Source organism: Mauremys reevesii, linkage group 14, assembly GCF_016161935.1.
Source record: "Mauremys reevesii isolate NIE-2019 linkage group 14, ASM1616193v1, whole genome shotgun sequence".
Lineage (NCBI taxonomy): Eukaryota > Metazoa > Chordata > Testudines > Geoemydidae > Mauremys > Mauremys reevesii.
Genome location: NC_052636.1, coordinates 12234553 through 12253092, shown reverse-complemented (window position 1 = coordinate 12253092; position 18540 = coordinate 12234553). Strand labels below are relative to the sequence as shown.

Here is an 18540-nt window from a genome sequence, read left to right as displayed (position 1 = left end):
GCAATCAGTGTCATGTGGGTGCAGAGCTGGTTGAAAGCCCAGACTCCAAGGGCCCTTCTCCATGGTTGGCTGCCCAACGGAGAGGGTGCACCTAGTGGGTCCGGCAGGGATCAGTCCGGGGTCCAGTACTATTCAATAGTTTCATGAATGATTTGGAAAATGGAGTGAGAGCCTGCTTCTAAAATGTGCAAATGACACCAAGCACTTTGGAGCTCAGGATTGGAATTCAAAACACCCGTAATAAATTGGAGACTTGGTCTTCTTGAGCCAAACCCCATGGCTGGGCCTCTCTCTCTAGACTGGGCTGAAGTGAAACCCCAGAGCCAAACACTCCTCCTCCTGGGCAGTGCGCTCCGACCTTGAATGGTCAGATGCTGCTTAGCGCTGTCAGAGCAGCTCTGGCTGGGGGATTCTCCCAGCACTTTCCAATAGCGGGAAGGTACGAAATCCCCATTTGCCTGCTGGGGACGGAGCCCTAGAGGGGGGAGCAACTTGCCCAGAGTCCCACCGGAAAAGGAAAACAACCAGCAGTGGAACCAATAGGGGTGTCAGGATCTTGGAGGCGCTGTCACCCCACACTAGGGCGGTGTTATGCACCCCCTGCGCCTGGCTGAGTTTCTCCATCCCTTGGCAATAAGACAGCCTAGAACCCCAACCAGGGTTATTCTATCTGCTACCCAAGATCCATATACCTGGAAATCCTGGATGCCCCATCATCTCAGGCATTGGCACCCTGACAGCAGGATTGTCTGGCTATGTAGACGCTCCATCATCATTCCACACAAAGATGGACTACAAGCCGTCAGGAACAGTATCCCCGATAATGTCACAGCAAACCTGGAGGCTGAACTTTGTGACTTTGTCCTCACCCATAACTATTTCACATTTGGGGACAATGTGTACCTTCAAGTCAGCGGCACTGCTACGGGTACTCACATGGCCCCACACTATGCCAACGTTTTTATGGCTGACTTAGAACAACGCTTCCTCAGCTCTCATCCCCTAAGGCCCCTACTCTACTTGTGCTACACTGATGACATCTTCATCATCTGGTCCCATGGAAAAGAAAAGCCTTGAGGAATTCCACCATGATTTCAACAATTTCCATCCCACCTACAACCTCTGCCTGGACCAATCCACACAAGAGATCCACTTCCTGGACACTACTGTGCTAATAAGCGATGGTCACATGAACACCACCCTATACCGGAAACATACTGAACGCTATACTTACCTACATGTCTCCAGCTTTCACCCAGACCACATCACACAATCCATTGTCTACAGCCAAGCTCTAAGATACAAGCGCATTTGCTCCAACCCCTCAGACAGAGACAAACACCTACAAGATCTCTATCAAGCGTTCTTACAACTACAGTACCCACCTGCTGAAGTGAAGAAGCAGATTGACAGAGCCAGAAGAGTACCCAGAAGTCACCTACTATAGGACAGGCCCAACAAAGAAAGTAACAGAACCCCACTAGCCATCACCTTCAGCCCCCAACTAAAACCTCTCCAGTGCATCATCAAGGATCTACAACCCATCCTGAAGGACAATCCCTCACTCTCACAGATCTTGGGAAACAGGTCAGTCCTTGCTTACTGACAGCCACCCAACCTGAAGCAAATACTTACCAGCAACCACACAACAAAAACACTAACCCAGGAACCTGTCCTTGCAACTAAGCCCATTGCCAACTCTCTCCCCATATCTGTTCAGGGGACACCATCATAGGATCTAATCACATCAGCCATGCCATCAGGGGCTCATTCACCTGCACATCTACCAATGTGATATGTGCCATCATGTGCCAGCAATGCCTCTCTGCCATGTACATTGGCCAAACCAGAGAGAATAAATGGACACAAATCAGACATCAAGAATTATAACATTCAAACACAGCCAGAGAACACTTCAATCTCCCAGGTCACTCGATTACAGACCTAAATGTCACAATATTACAACAAAAAACCTTCAACAACAGACTCCCACGAGAGATGCTGAATTGGAATTAATTTGCAAACTGGACACCGTTAAATTAGGCTTGAATAAAGACTGGGAGTGGGTGGGTCATTACACAAAGTAAAACTATTTCCCCATCTTTATTTGTCCCCCTACTGTTACTCACACCTTCTTGTCAACTGTTGGAAATGGGCCATCCTGATTGTCACTACAGGTTTTTTTCTCCTGCTGATAATAGCTCACCTTAACTGCTCACTCTCATTATAGTGTGGATGGCAACACCCATTTTTTCATGTTCTCTGTGTATATATATATATCTTCCTGCTGTATTTTCCACTGTATGCATCGGATTAAGTGGATTTTAGCCCACAAAAGCTTATGTTCAAATAAGTTTGTTAGTCTCTAAGGTGCCACAAGTACTCATTATTTTTGCAGATAAATTCATGGAGGTAAAGTCCATTAATGGCTGTTAGGCAGCCTGGGTAAGGAATGGTATCCCTAGCCTCTGTTTGTCAGAGGGTGGAGATGGATGGCAGGAGAGAGATCACTTGATCATTTCCGGTTAGGTTCACTCCCTCTGGGGCACCTGGCATTGGCCACTGTTGGCAGACAGGATATGGGGTTGGATGGACCTTTGGTCTGACCCAGTCTGGCCATTCTTCTGTTCTTATGAAGGGAGGGGCAGAGCCCTGCAACAGAGTTTCTGTAGTGTAGTTGTTATCACGTTTGCCTAACACGCAAAAGGTCCCTGGTTCAAAACCAGGCAGAAACATGATGGCTTAATTTTTCCCAGCTCCTAGTGGCCTGTCCCTGCTGTTGTAGGAGCAGCAGTGATTTCTATGCTCAGTAGGTCTGTTATACTTCCCCCATTCCCATTTTTGTCTCCTCTCCCTCTCTGAATGCCTGTGAAGTGGCTTTCCCCCTCCCTCTCCCGCTCCCTCCTGGAATGCTTGTGGGATGAAGGGGCTGGTTGAACAGCTGGAAGATCAGAAGAGCTCCTAGATAGACAAGATGTCTGGGACTCTAATTAGGCAGCGATCACACACCCAGAGCATGGACATTGCCCAAGGTGGAGTGTGACCCACCAGATGCAGCCAAGTCATCTCTAGTCGCAGGCCATGAGGAGCAGGTCCTTAAAAGGGGAAGGGGCCCTGTGTTCAGGAGTCACTCACAAGCTTGTACCTCCAGTGAATGCCCTTCGCCCGGACCGCCTGGCCAGTGGTTCGCTGCATTGCAGTTCATTGTGCATCAGGAAGACTTACCTTCATCGCACCGTCCATCACGGCGCTGTGGGACACTTACCTGGCAGAATCCTGTGCCTGCCTCTTGGCTTCCCAGGGATGGCTACTTGCAGCCCAGGAGAAGAAGGATGGTTCTGGTGAAAGAAAGACAAGCAAAGCTCTGGGAGGAAATTTGGGTGTGGGCTCTGCGCTGGGGGGTGGGGGTGGGGTGCAGGAGGGGTGGTGCAGCTCCCAAAGTGACCGGTACACACAACCCTCTGGCAGCAGCTCCTAGATGAGTGGGGCTGGGGAACTCCATGTGCTGCTGTCTGCAGGCGCTGCCCCCAGAGCTCCCATTGGCTACAGTTCCTGGCCAATGGGAGCTGCAGAGTTGGTGCTCGGGGCAGGGGCAGCACGTGGAGACACTCCCCCCACCCCAGGGGATGCTGGGACATGCCAGCCACTTCTGGGAGCGGCACAGAGGGACGGAGGTAGAATGGGCAGGGAGCCACCTTAGTGCTGCTGGCACATCTCTGCACACCCGTTGGGGGAGGGGAGCAGAGGGCCTCCATGTGCTGCCTGGGGTAGGGATAGTGCACGGAGCTGCCTCCCCTCCCGGGTCTATTACAGGAGTGGGTGGGTGGAGTCTATTGGCCTGCAAGGTGCAGCAGGTCAGACTAGATGATCACACTGGTCCCTTCTGACCTTAAAGGCTCTGAGTCTAAAAGGGAGAGGGAAGTAAAGGATTTTTTTTTTTTTAAATAAACCAAGCATTGTAATACCAGGATGACTCCAACTGCTCATTATATAGTCCCACCCCTTTCTTCCTCCATTGGGTGTTTAATGACCTGTTGGGATTTGGGACACTGATTCTCTCATTCCATTGATAAACTGAAACAACGTGACTGAAATTAAACCAATTCCTAGTGGAGGAATCATCACATCGGCTGCGAATCAAACCCAAGTCAATTGCTTGGAAGGCAGCTATGCTCACCACTATACCACCAATGCATCTGGGGAAACACTCTGATTTTTCACACTTGGTGTCTGGTCACCTTACTTCTCAGCATGAGGCGAATGGCTCTGTGCTCTCTGCCGTTCGTGGTGGGGAGTTTCCCCACTGATAACAGTTCTTGCTGGGTCAGGGAGGGGAGAGAGAAGAGGCGTTTATTCTGTTTCATTCCTCTCCATTTTCTGTTCCTCCCCGTCCCTTCCAGGGTCCTCCCTTCCATTTCAGACTGTGCAGTGACACCCTCCCCGCACCCAGGACTCTCGAGCCTCTGGAGCAGCACGATCCCATGGGATCCTCAGTGACCAAGGGTCTTTTCCAACTTCCAGGAGACCCAGCTTGAGTCTAAAGGAAGCTCTGTTCCTTCCTGGGGATCCTCTCTCCCTTCCTGGAGATCAGAATCATGAAGCCTCTGCCTTGCCTCCTGGGTCTGAATTAATGTCCCATTTCCCACTATCTGCTCGAAAGAAACAAATGTTTCTAACCCAGGTGAGCAGAGTTAATTCAGTTCTCAGCTGGAATCCTTCACCCACATTCCTTAGGAGATACAGACTCTCTGTGACACAGACTGACTGGGGTTCATCTCTGCATGTCCCCAATGGGGAAGGATAGACACTGAGGGGGAAGGAAGAAGCTGGACAGAAGGAGTCAAATGGGGCTAGACCAGAATAGGACATTTTCTGTCTGTTAAAATGTACTAGACTCTAATTGCGTAAAACAAAACAAAACCCCACCAGCTTCTGTTTGAACCATCAGCTTTTCACAGAGCAGCCAAAGCGGCAAAGCACAGACACACATAACCACCTACAGCCCAAGTTTGTCTAAGAAGCACCTATAGTGGCTCATGCAGGGGGAAATACAGCTGTGGGTGTGAGTTCAGGCCTCACCCAGAGCATTGGTTTTCATTAGCCACGGAGCTTCCCCCACTTGCTTTGCCCAATTCACATGGAAAGTGCCATAGGAGGGTGATGAGAGTAAATTCTAAACTCTGAAATGTGCAGGTTGGCCCAGAGATTGGGATAAGGGGTTTGAAGAGAAAAAGCTCTAAGAGTATAAAACCAGACAGTCTACAGGGGCAGGTTCGGTACAACGCCTCAACAGGGAGCCATTTGGGGGGGTTCACTCCCTCTGTTCAATGTCCTGAGAGGTATTTGAAGATGAAGATAATGCCATGGCTAACAGGTGACTGGCATGTCCTGGGTTAAAGAAAGGGACCTGGGTTAATAGTCTGAAGATTTGCGTTACCGTCACTGTCTGACCCCCCTTCAGTGCGGAGCAGGTGTGTATGTTGCTGTGTGGAACGCACAGACTCCTGGAGAGCAGGGGCAGCTGTTTCCATGGCAGAGAGCCTGGCACTTAGGAGACTTTCTACACTTGCTGTTTTGAAGCAATTCAGTAAAATAACGGTGGAGCTACAATGTCTGGTCCAAAATTTCAGCCCCCCTGGTGCAAAAACGCTATTTTAGGATCTACATCGGAGGCTCCCGGCACTAGGACACCTGGCCAGAGAACTCAGTGGGGGCGTAACAGCTGCTTACTCTGAGGGTCCCGGGCTAAATCCACTTGCAGGGGGAAGTGTTTTGATTTATTTGATGGATAATGAGCACCAGCTACCAGGGGAGAAGCCCTGAGAGTCGCTGCCACTCCAGCTGCTGCTAGGGCAGGGGGGAGCCCCAGGGGGCCAGCTGCTGCTCTGGCCACCCCAGAAGTGCTGCCAGAGGCCACCAAGCTGTGGCTGCTCCTGCTGCCCTCGGGACCACTGGTCAAGTGGTCCCCGGGCCAGCCGCATTGGCCGCTGCTTGGGCGGTCCCTGGAGCCAGTTGATTGAGTGGCCCTGGAGTCAGCCACTGTGGCCACTGCAGAAGTCACGGAGATTGCAGGAAGTCACAGAATCCATCACTTCCACCACCTCCGTGACAGACACGGAGACAAACCCCTCCCTGCTGTGACTGCAGTTCCTGGAAGGAAAGAGAAGAACAGAAAGTGACGAGAGAAAGAAAAAGAGAGATTCCCTGTCACTTCTCTCCCTGCTGCCTCCCCCCGTGTATTCTGTAACCCCATCTCACTGGGTTCCCGGTGCTGGTGCCATGGGGGTGACACTAGAGTTCTGGGGATTTGGGGGGTTCTTCATTTCTCAACATTTCACACAAATTTGTCTTTGGGCTGAAATTTCTCCTGTGAGGCCTCTCAGTCAGAGCTGTACCCCACCCTGTTTGCAGCGGGGGGGGGGGGGGAGATATAAATTGCAGAGCAGGCAGAGAAGTCGCCCATAAAGGGTCATATTGATCTGGTGACTGGTTATGACCGGGGTCACACGTCCTCTGACACAGGCTCATGTGCACAACATGGGAGCTCTGGCTTGTCCTAAATGCTGTAGAGTGTGAGTTCCTGGAAAGGGCAGGGGAGAGGGAGCAAGAGGCGAAAGGCAGAGACATTGGAGATGAGGACTTGGGGGGAGAAGAAGGAGAGAACAGAGAGACAATAAATGATTGAAGCAGAACAGGTGTCCCAACTCAATCTTGCTCATCACAGGTGTTCAGAGAGACAGGAAGTTGCAGGTTTTCCAGTGTCAAGTCTGAACTTTGATTCTCACAATGTGAGTTCAAATATCAAGGGGATCTCCACATACCTGATCTCTTCCCCCCTCCCCTTTTTTAGTATTAATTTTTATTTTGATGTGTTTGGCTTAACTGTGATCGTCTCTTTCCCCACCTGTATTGCAATTTGGGATTTATGTTTATTTTGCCTCCCTGTTGTTCATGTCATTATAATTATAACAGCAAAGGAACCTGCAGGAGCAAAAACTGACTCAAAACTTCATTTCCCCACCATGCCGGAACATCCTACAAACAGCTCACGCAGCTGGAATCATAACACGCAAGGCCACAGGATGGGAGATGCAGGTTTCCAAGGGTTCTGTTTTTCTCAGATGACACATTCCAGCCCCTTGTGTGCCTCCAGCCTGTATGACCTGCTGGACTTTGACACATTTATTGTCTCATTCTATTGATAATGTGATTGTAACACAATGTGACTGAAATTAAACCACTTCCAGATGAGGAAACAACAGAAGAGAAAATCCATTATTGCATTGGCTGGGAATCAAACCCAGGTGAATTGTTTGGAAGACACCTACGCACACCACTATACCACCAATGCATCTGGCAGGAGTAGCTTTCCTGCAGGTTGTGTGTGCTGGCAATGGGGTGACACATGACCATAGAGTTAATGAACAGGGTGGATGGGCTGGAAGCTGCCTGACAGCTGGGAGCAGAGTTAGGATCCCAGAGTGACTGAAAGGGGGCAATGGTGAAAACAGATCTCACTGGGAGCTGGCCCCACACCAGCCCCGCCCCAGGAGAGGGGAACTGAAGCTCAACTTCAATCACAGAAAAATCTTCCCAGAGAAGGAAGGGGACAGCTTGTTTTAAAGACCAGGTTTGTGTTTGTTCCTGCTACATACGGAGGGGCTGGGTAGTGCTGATTCCAGCCCCCAGACTCTGGGAGGATAAGGAACAAATTCAGGCTGCCAGTGACCTGCAGGAGGGAGATGATCTTTTGACAGTGACGGACGCCTTGTCCTAAAGGCCTTGGCCTGCCCCCTTCCAGTGACTGTTTGGTACAGGAATGCAGCCCCCACTCCTGGGTCTCTCCTGGGGAAATAATGTTTCTGTGCAAAACACCAAAGCTTTTAACAGAAAGGAAGAAAAGGAAATGGCCACATGATGGGACTAGAACATAAGGAATGAAACACAAGATTCTTCTCCCCTGTGCATTGACTTTTAACCTTGTTTGTGGTGGTGGTGTATCCATGTTGGTCCCAGGGGTCCTCTGGGGCGCCGAGCATTGGCCACTTTCGGGAGAGTGGGTGAGATGAACTGGTCTGACTCAGTGTGGCTGTTCTTATGTTCTAACTGCTGGTTATGGAAGAGACGACCTTCCAGGCTACACAGAACTGAAGAAGGGTGCTGGGTTAGCTCCACAGCTTGTCTCTTTCACCAACAGAGGTTGGTCCTCTGCAAGCTCTTACCCTCACCCGCCTTGTCTCTCTTGGACTGTGAAAAGTGCTTTCTCTCCAGTCCCCTTGGAGAGAAGTTAAGTTTCCCAAAGGGAAGACTTATCACGCTGAAGCAATTTTATTGATTGTTACACTAGAATTGAAGATTTAATATTATAAATAAATGAGTCTAAACCTGAGGTTCTGGTTTTCACATTGGTTTTTCTAGCTCAGTTCCCAATTCTCTTCTAGAAAGGCCTCCAGGCTGCCTGCCCAGCCCAGCAAAAGTGGCAAGGAGAAAGCCCACACTGCTGCTCTTTCAGGTAGTTGAAGGCTGCTATCAAACCCCCCTCACTCAGTCAGTCCCCAGGCTGTGGCAGTGCATAGGATTCTTCCATCCTAAATGCAGGACTCTGCACTTCTCCTTGTTGAACCTCCTCAGATTTCTTTGGGCCCAATCCTCCAATTTGTCTAGGTCACTCTGGACCCAAAGCCTGTCCTCCAGCACTTGGGATTCTTTACATGCTTTCACAAGGCTGGTCTACACTGGGGGGGATCAATCTAAGATGCACAACTTCAGCTATGTGAATAGCGTAGCTGAAGTCGAAGTATCTTAGATCGATTTACCTCTCGCTCTCACGGCGTGGGATTGACATCTGCGGCTCCCTCTGTCGACTCCGCTACCGCTGTTCGCACTGGTGGAGTTCCGGAGTCAACGGGAGCACTTTCGGGGATCGATATATCACATCTAGATGAGATGCGATATATCGATCCCCGAGAAACCAATCATTACCCACCGATACGGCGGGTAGTCTAGACGTACCCACAGAGCGAAAAGCACATGTTCCATGATTTCATAGGGCAGAGTTTTATGCTATAGGGAGCTTTCCCTGTGTGAATTTGACAGGTGGATCAACATAGAGACACATTATGACCCTTCTCAGGGTGCTGAGGGCTGTGAGTCTCCTTGTTGCCACCTGCCACAAGGAAGAGGGAGTTTTCCATTTGGATGTTAGTGACCAAACTCACCAGCCTGCTGGAACTCAAGGACCCTCCTCTGAGCTACAGCAGCCACCTTAACCCTTGAGTTCCTTCAATGTGTCCCCCTCTGGGGTCCAGCTTGGATCACCAGATACTCAGTGAAATCCCAGATCCTCTCTTCCCCAAGTATCCCAGGTTACTAGTTTTACTGTGGACCATTGCTACTGTATCTCACACAGCACCTGAGTACAGTTATCGAACAAGCAAAAAATTTATTTAACAATGGATAGAGATTTAAACAAACAAACGTGAGTGATGGAAACCAACTGTTACCACTAAACAAATGCAGAAAGTGATAGTATAGAAAGGCCAGCACAAAAAACAGAGAGAGGAACAATAAGATACTAAAAGGACAATGGATGGAACTCTCCATTTCTCTCAGTCTTTGGATTGATGGGTAGTAGAGCTGTAGCAACAGTTGAGGAACCAGGGTAAATTAAATCTAATTAACTTTTCAAGATTAGCCATCATTTCCTGTATGACTAACAAAACACAAAAACAAAACAACTTTCAGTTTTCCAAAATAATTCAGATTATCACACAGTCTCTTACTCTTTAACCAATAACTTCACCTATCATTTCATTTTAATTGGTAACAATAACATATTCAAAGATCACAAATTCTTGTCATATATGTTAGTTTGCTTTTAATCCCCATTGCCAACAACTGAACCCTAGTTCTTGTTGTGGTTTGTCCCAACATAGGTCCCAACCACTTCTGTGAGTTCATATATCTCAGGATCTTCTGCCATGTGTGTTGGTAGAAGGGGTCTTCTATGTCGGAATGTTTGCATCATGGAGAAAAATACCTCTCTTTTCACACTTTTTAATCTTTCAAAGTAGGAGGAGGTAGAGAAGTAATGTAAATGCATAAAACACAAGAGAAAACTAAGGTCTGGTTTAGACTAAAGACATTTATCGGGATAACTATATTGCTTAGGGGTTTGAAAAATCCACACAGCTGAGCAACGTAGTTACACAGCCCTAACCCCGTGTGTATATAGTGCTAGATGAGTGGGAGAGTTTCTCCTGCCAACATAGCCACCACCGCTTGCGGGGGCTGGACTAATCAAGTCCGATGGGAGAACTCTCTCCCATTGGCTTGGAGCATCTGTTATAGCAGTGCTAGAGCAGCGCAGCTACATTGGTACAGCTGTGCCAACATCAGCTTAATTGTGTAGCCACAGCGTCAGACACAAAACCATAGAATCAGGACTCAACATGCGTGTCTCTGGCAGTCTAAAATTGGAGCCTGACAAATTCGTTGCCTCATTGGTTACCCTCATTAAAAGTCCTTGTTACCCAACCAGGCAGCCAGTTTGGGATCACAGGGAAGGACTGTCCTATGAAGCACTCTCTCTTTGCATCCAAACAGTGAAGGATGACTGTTCTCAATCTAACCCTGGCATACTTTGGAAGTGTAATCAGTGACACTGAACTAGGAAGTGGAGTTGTACAAACCATTTTCCTTGGGTCACCATAGCTTCCTTTACTGGGGTGGAAACCAAGAACTGGGTGTGGACTCTTGGATGGGGTAAATCCTTGGTCTTGGATGGGGTAAATTTACACTTCTCTGAAGTAGAATCCTTTACAAAACCACTTAAAATCTCAGCAGTGTGAATGAGGAATGGCTTCCTGAAACATGCCCAGCTTTTCTTTAATTCGGTGGCACAGGTCCAGGGAAGGGACTGGATACAGGCCTGGATCAGAATCTTCGTTAGTTACCAGAGCTGGAGATTCTATTAAAAAATGGCTATTTTTCTGACGATATTACATTTTCAACACTGGTTTCATTTTATACACATCTTTAGCACCTCCAAAGGTTAAATTCGACAAAAACTCCGCTTCTATTTCCTCAACATCTGTGGCATAAGGGGCTGCATTTCCCATACCATAGGATTTGCTAGGAGAGATCTTCTGTAGGGCCTGGGTTACAAATGCTTTGGAAACCAAACACATGGGCATTTTGCCTAGTTCAAAACCACTTACCATGGAATTCTCTTCCCAGATCATCGGAGACAATATTGCCTTAAACAACTGAAATACACTGTGATCAGATGCACTTCCTTCCGTTAGTTGGGGTTCTGCTGTTGTTCACCATTTCTGAGTGGAGATTTTAAATCACTGCTGTTTCTTTGTGAGCCTGTCCAGTAAATTAGAGAGTTCTCTCCTGTTGATAGAACTGCACTTCAGCTTTCTCCATGTCATCACGGAGGGATGGGGAAAAAGCAAAGCTGAAATCATAAATGAGGACTTTAGCAAAGGGTCATTGTCTTAAATTCTTCAATAAATCTGAGCTACAGCCTATCAAACTGAACTAATATCCAATTGGGTGACCAAACAGCCTTCAGGAAAGATAGAAACCCACATCACAGATAGAGAATACATGACAAAGAAAGCGTCAAGTGAAATTCAAGAGCAGGTTACATCTGATTATTCAGTATCGGGACAAGAGATTCTCCCATCACATTCTCCTCTGATCCATTCAAAACTGCTTCCCTCATCCCTGTCTCAATAGTCAGTTATGTTATTTACAAATTTTTTAGTATCGTAGCATCCCCATAATAAGGGAAAAACAGCCACCTTGCCAGAAGTGGCTTTACAATAGATGGAACCTGGAATTTAAACTCCAATAACACTGTATTTGGGATCCATTTGAATTCCCCTCCCAGGTCTTTGACACTTTCATCTCCAGTCATAGCGACTCTGATATAGGATTAAAGAAGTCAAAACATCATCTGCAAGCACAGACAATGGAGAATGCTTCATCACATGACACTTTGAGAAGTGGATGGATACAATGTGATGAAGATAAACTCTGCCTGGCTCAGGCAAAAGGTAACAGTTCTGCAGTGAAGGGGAAGGAAGGAATCTCTGAGTCACCCCATCTCCTTCCAGTGTCACAGAAGCTGAAATTATACTTTTTTCCTGCCCCTGCTCCTCTTCATTTACATATAATTTGAAAACTTCCCAATATATCTGCTCTTCAGCACAACCCAGAGCAACGTGAGAACAACTGGCAAGGATACAATCTGGATCACTGGTGACTCTAACAATAACTTTGCAATAGGAGGAATGGTATAAACATGATGCTCCCTGGTTCCTCATAGGGAGGGCACACTCCAATTACTTGTGGGACAATAGAAAGGACAAATAGGTCCATCTCAAAAGAGGGTGAACTGCAAAAGGCAAAAATGGGCCAGTCATCTGGACAAGCTGAGGGATAATGGTTCTGCACACAGTTCAAAGAGTTTTAAAAGTTACTATGTGGGAATCAGGAAAAGTATTAAAGAAAAGAAAGTCTTGATAGCCCTAGAGATTTTTACAATGTTTATCTCCTTTGCAGATTCTCTGATGGCTAAAATGGGTTGAGCTGCGATTGAAGGTTTTCCCACACTCACAGCATTTATAGGGCCTGTCCCCTGTGTGGATTCTCTGATGTTGAGAAACTTGTGAGCTGCTAGTGAAGCATTTCCCACACTCACGGCATTCATAGAGCCTCTCTCCTCTGTGGATTGTTTGATGCCTAATAAGGTGCGAACTGCGATTGAAGGTTTTCCCACACTCACTGCATTCATAGGGCCTGTCCCCTGTGTGGATTCTCTGATGTAAAGAAAGGGCTGAGCTGTGAGAGAAGGTTTTCCTACACTCACGGCATTCATAGGGCCTTTCCCCTGTGTGGATTCTCTGATGTTTAGAAAGGTGTGAGCTGCTAGTGAAGCTTTTCCCACACTCACTGCATTCATAGGGCCTTTCCCCTGTGTGGATTCTCTGATGTTGAGAAAGGTGTGAGCTGCTAGAGAAGCTTTTCCCACACTCACTGCATTCATAAGGCCTCTCCCCTGTGTGGATTCTCTGATGTACAGAAAGGGATGAGCTGTGAGAGAAGGTTTTCCTACACTCACGGCATTCATAGGGCCTGTCCCCTGTGTGGATTCTCTGATGTTTAGAAAGTTGTGAGCTGCTAGTGAAGCTTTTCCCACACTCACTGCATTCATAAGGCCTCTCCCCTGTGTGGATTCTCTGATGTACAGAAAGGGATGAGCTGTGAGAGAAGGTTTTCCTACAGTCACGGCATTCATAGGGCCTGTCCCCTGTGTGGATTCTCTGATGTTTAGAAAGTTGTGAGCTGCTAGTGAAGCATTTCCCACACTCACGGCATTCATAGAGCCTCTCTCCTCTGTGGATTGTTTGATGCCTAATAAGGTGCGAACTGCGATTGAAGGTTTTCCCACACTCACTGCATTCATAGGGCCTGTCCCCAGTGTGGATTCTCTGATGTACAGAAAGGGCTGAGCTGTGAGAGAAGGTTTTTCCACACTCACTGCATGTATTTTTTCTTTTTCGCCTGAGAATATCCTGCTGTGTTGTGGTTTCCATGAGGACCTTCCGAGTTCCCCAACAGGAAATAAATTTATCCACTTTCTTCCCTGGCTGGTTTCCTTGATCTGTTTGTGGTCTGTGCTGAATCTCCCAAGATTTTCCCTGCTTATGACTCCTGGACACATTCCTTTTCGATCTTTGAGATAATGTTCTGTTTTTACCCACTGGCTCAACATTTCCAGGCTGAGAATTCTGCTCCTCTTTCTCACATGCCATTGCATCACCTGCTGTGACAGAGACACAAACCTCAAACAGGGATGGAAAAGGGAAGACCAAACAAAAACAAGTGCTGAGGACAGGTCAAATAAAAATCAGGAGCTGAACTCCCCCAAACTCTTCTCCCAAGTAGGAGAGAGGAGGGGGATGAATTCAGCCTTCACATCCCATCCAAATACGCAGTGGGAAGGGAGGAAGCCACTGCCTGGTGTCTGCTAGGATCTATAGGAATCCATGAACTATATTTACCCTGAGGATACGACCCCTGCTAGGGATAATAATGAACTGAGAGACCTCCCCAAGGGCTTTGTTGGGTATCCCAGATGTTTCCTTCAGGCACTTACAGATTCTGAGGTGGTTTAATGTTTCCTCACCTGTGCAGGGAGATCTCAGGATCTCTCTTTCCTCTGAACCCTGGAGGTCTGGGACCCATGGCTCTTCCCCTTGTTCCAGCTGGGAGATCACATCACGCTGGAAAACTAGAAACCCTGCTCAGATGAAAGAAAACAAAGGAGTTCAATTGATTTCATATGACTTGGTCATAAAAAAACATTCTATTCATTTAACTTCAGTGCTTAGTGTGACCTGGTGGGCCAGGGGCAGTTCTCACTGAAAATGCCAAAGTTAGGGCAGGCTGAAAAAGACAGAGCAGATGCTCCCAAAAGTGCTGATTAACACTGAAGTTAAACTCACCGATCAGTAACAAACTGTGCTTCTGATCCCCCACACGGGTTATCGAGAAGCTGAAAAAAGAAATCACATGGCCCCCATTATTGCATCCCAGATCTCTGACTCCCAATCAGCAACTAGGTCCAGTACAGTGAGAGGTTTTTTAGAAACTCTGCTCACATAAACAAAGTGTTCTCTGACCCCAAAGGGTCACCCACATCACCAGGTCAGTATAGGTTTGGATATTACCCAAAATTCCATCCTTCCAGACAATCCTTTAGCATCTAAACTAAAGGTTTAAACGAAAGAAAGACAGAAAGAAGTTAAATGGGAAAGCAGTCAGATACATTCCAAAATGGATATATCAGGTTCTTAGCAGTATTGGTGAGTTGCTGGTTTGAAAGTCCGTCTGGAACACATCCATAGCTTGGATGGGTCATTCAGTCCTTTGTTCCAGGGTTCAGTTTGTAGAGAAGTTGCTCCAGAGGTAGGAAGGGGGATTGAAGACAAAATGGAGATGATGCAGCTGCCCTTTACATTCCTTTTGCCATGTGGCCTGTACTTCCTGTGTCCCAAACACAAGCTTCACAGCACGTAGCATGGAAAAGCCTTGAAGTTCTCAGTAGACAGGCATACCCCGGCATGTCTTGCTGACTCAATAGGTGTATCCCCTTGGTCCTTTCCATGGGCTCATTGTACAGCTGATGACCCTGAATGGGCCATCAAACAGGCTAGGCAGTGTTGATGCCAATATGTCTGGGGGTGTCACCCAGAAATACTGCACAAGTCTGGAAATACAGATATACCCTACATATCTATAACTCACAATACAAAGGTGATACAAACGTAGAAACAAAATTATCATACTTGGCAAATCATAACATTTTCACTGACACGTGGCATGGCATATCTAGCACAATTCATTGCAAATTTATCAGATTATATTATTATTTTTATTATCAATACCAAAGTGTCTCAATTCCATACAGCGTCACACTTGGTAAACCAGTGAATTCCCAGGACCAGTTCCCCAGGTCCTTGAAGATGCTGAACACTGTGCTTATGAGGGATTGAAATACCCACATATCTGCTGGGAACACACACACAGACACTGTGTCAGCCTATACCCCTATGTTCACTCTTCTAGAAAATTATAATCAATTTTGTACGCAGTATGGCTTGTGAGGTATCATTTGAAAATGCATAATCTACTGAATATTACCCTCCTGTTAAAATGTGTAGTAACACTGTATGTAAAGTTATGAGATTTTAGAGTATGAGATTACTGAAAAAGTTACAATTCTGGGGAACACCCACAGAGCAGTTCCTCAGAGACAGCAAGGCAAACAGCTGGTCAAACAGCCATTCTCCTGCAGGGGGAAGGTGGGAAGAAGACATTTACATTCCATCACAGGGACCTCTTGAAGCTGTTGTGGAAAAAGACCACACAATTGATTTTGAATCAGCTCAGCCTGAGGTTCTTTTCTTGGTTAAAAGTGCGCAGGGGGCGACAGCTATTGGAATACTGTCCCCCTGAGCTAAAAATCACAGAAGCCTTTTAAAGCTTAAAACCCCCAAAAATGACACATACGTTGCACGTTAATTTCCTTATTTGGAATATATTGCAAAATATGATGCAGGTCAAAAGCGAGCTGAACAATCAGTTTTCCATATTCGGCCTTTCCTGTTATTGTTATTACACCTGGTGATATGGGAGCAAGACTCTGCATGTCTCAAGAAATGTCACTACCAACCTAGGCCATTTTCACATGCTGGGTGCAATCCAGAGCAGTGAGGAGTTGTGTCATCTGTAATCCTGGGTGAGATTCAGTGTTCTGCTGCTGGAGATCCCCTGTATGGATACTCCCAGCCAGCATTCAAGGACGCACAGAGTGTTTGTGTGATAAGTAACCCTGGACCAGCAGCTCTGACTCCAGCTGCCTGCTTGTTACACTCCAAGCACATTCTGGTTTGGGTAGAGAAGGCTCAGGGTTTGAGAGAAGGCCGGGGGTAGGAAGCTTCTGTTCGTTATGCTGGACCTAACCCCCAGTTTTACTTGAGTAAAGAGGAGCTATTTGACACTGTGTGATACTGCTCCTCTGCTGTGTTCCCGAAGTGTTCTGCAGCATGGGAGGGTCTCTGGTAGTGTGTGTGTCACTGGCATATTGGGGTGATGCAGAAACAGGACAGAGTAGAGGTGGCATTGGGGGGCTGGCGTGAACCTTAACTCTTCATTTCCCCTTCCAAGAACCGAGGGGACAGGAACCCTTACCCAGCAAGGTCACAGTCTCATAGTTCTGCTGCATGACATGCCAGTAGAGGGCTCTCTGAGCGGGGTCAAGCAGAGCCCACTCTTCCCTGGTGAAATGCACAGCCACCTCCTCGAAGGTCACCGGCCCCTGAAAGAGCAAGAACCCAACACTCAGGACCTCTTTCCCCACTCACAGCCCCACTATTTGTGGCAGAGAGGAGCCAATCAAATGGAAGCTCTGGGTGGATCCCACTCAACAGAGTCCAACCCCCACCCCCTCAGCGTATCCAGCAAATACCAGGGTGAGGGGATGAAGAGAGAGCCCCTTGTCTCTTCCAGCAGATCCATCACACCCCTACTGGCCACCGACTGATTCAGGAGTTGGAGCACCTAGTAGGGTTCATGGAGAGCTCCCTGGTAGGAAGCCCAATAACCTCCTCATTGTGAGGAGTGGGATATGAAGGGAGAGGCAGCTCCAATAAGCCTGACTCATGGGTGCCCCCTTCATATCTCACAGCAGCCGCTGGTTAGCGAGCTCAGGCTCCAGCACTATGAGTCTGGTGAGTTTTACCAGCTCCATGTAGGTGGGCTATTTTCTTTCTTCACAAATCAGGGCATTTCCACCTCCCAACCTCCTGGGTCTGTTCCTAGAATCTAGGCCACTTATTAAATAACTCCCAGCAGGTTTGCTACACCCTGGCCTCCTCCTTTCCCCACCCTGTGCATTTCCTGCCCCGCTCCAACCTCCAAACCAGACTGTGCAAACCTTCCCATCTCCGCTGTATTTGCTCTCCCTCTCCTCCAGCAGGAACCCACCAGCAACCCCCCGATAATCTCTACCTGAGTTGGCTCCACTGCAGCCATTTCTCTTCCCTGTCCCACGCCAGGCTGGGATGAGCTGGAGCAAAACATGGACGTCATTCTGCAGCCTGTCTGGGGGAGAAGGGCAGTTGTGGGTGTTTCAGAACCGGTTTTAGTTCATTTCACATCACAATTCCCCCAGGCCCTTTCCCTGCAGACAGACACCCTAGATTCTGCCATGCTGGGAAATGCTCAATCTGTTTATTACAATGTAGACCTGGCCCCTCCTGCCAGGCTAAGCCCAGACACATTTTTAACCTCCCTTCTCCCTCCCCTCACCCCGCAACAAAGTCTCTGAACACAAGGCTAGAAAAGAGCAGAAGCAAAGGAGTCACTGTGGGGGATTCCCTCGGACACTGACCCCACGGCAGCCACACCCCAGCAGGGGGAATATGGAGTCAGGAACTGGCTTTTCCTCTGTCTGATCCTTGTTTTGTTTACTGGAAAGTGGTTCTGCCCAGGGATGCAGCAATACATGTGTCATTTCTCCCACTGCCCCTTTCAGTTTCTCCTTCCCCTGTCCTCTCTCCCTGCCCCTCTGGCTGGGACAGTCCCATTCCTGGGGGCTTTGCTCTCCCATGGCTGGATTTTCTCCTGGCAATTGCTACTGGGAGGAGAAATGAGGAGGGGTCTGTTTGTGTGGAGTCATTTTAAGGCCAGATCCCAGCATTTGCCCTTCGTTCTTTTCAGTTACCTGGAGACTCTGGCTCAGAATTTAGTATTTACAGGGCCCAGGGCTGCCCTAGGGGGCTAGGACCAGCTGGAGAAAGTCATCCCCTGGGCCGGGCAGAGAAGCAGCTTTAATTCAGGTCACTTCCCAGCACAGAACCCCACTGGGGGAGCAGCAGCTGCTAAGCCTGGTCTCCCAGATCACAATGGAGGCTGCAGTGTCTGACCCAGGAAGCTGAACCCCAGTATCCTGAGCAGAGA

General features: G+C 47.9%; 1 non-coding gene and 1 pseudogene across 1 annotated transcript; one reads left to right on the top strand and one right to left on the bottom strand.

Annotated features, from left to right (window-relative positions):
• LOC120381497 overlaps window positions 1–18540 on the bottom strand; it is a 265866-nt pseudogene that overhangs the window by 166965 nt on the left and 80361 nt on the right.
• On the top strand, window positions 2663–2735 carry TRNAV-AAC. Its single transcript has one exon. It is a non-coding gene; the product is annotated as a tRNA-Val (tRNA).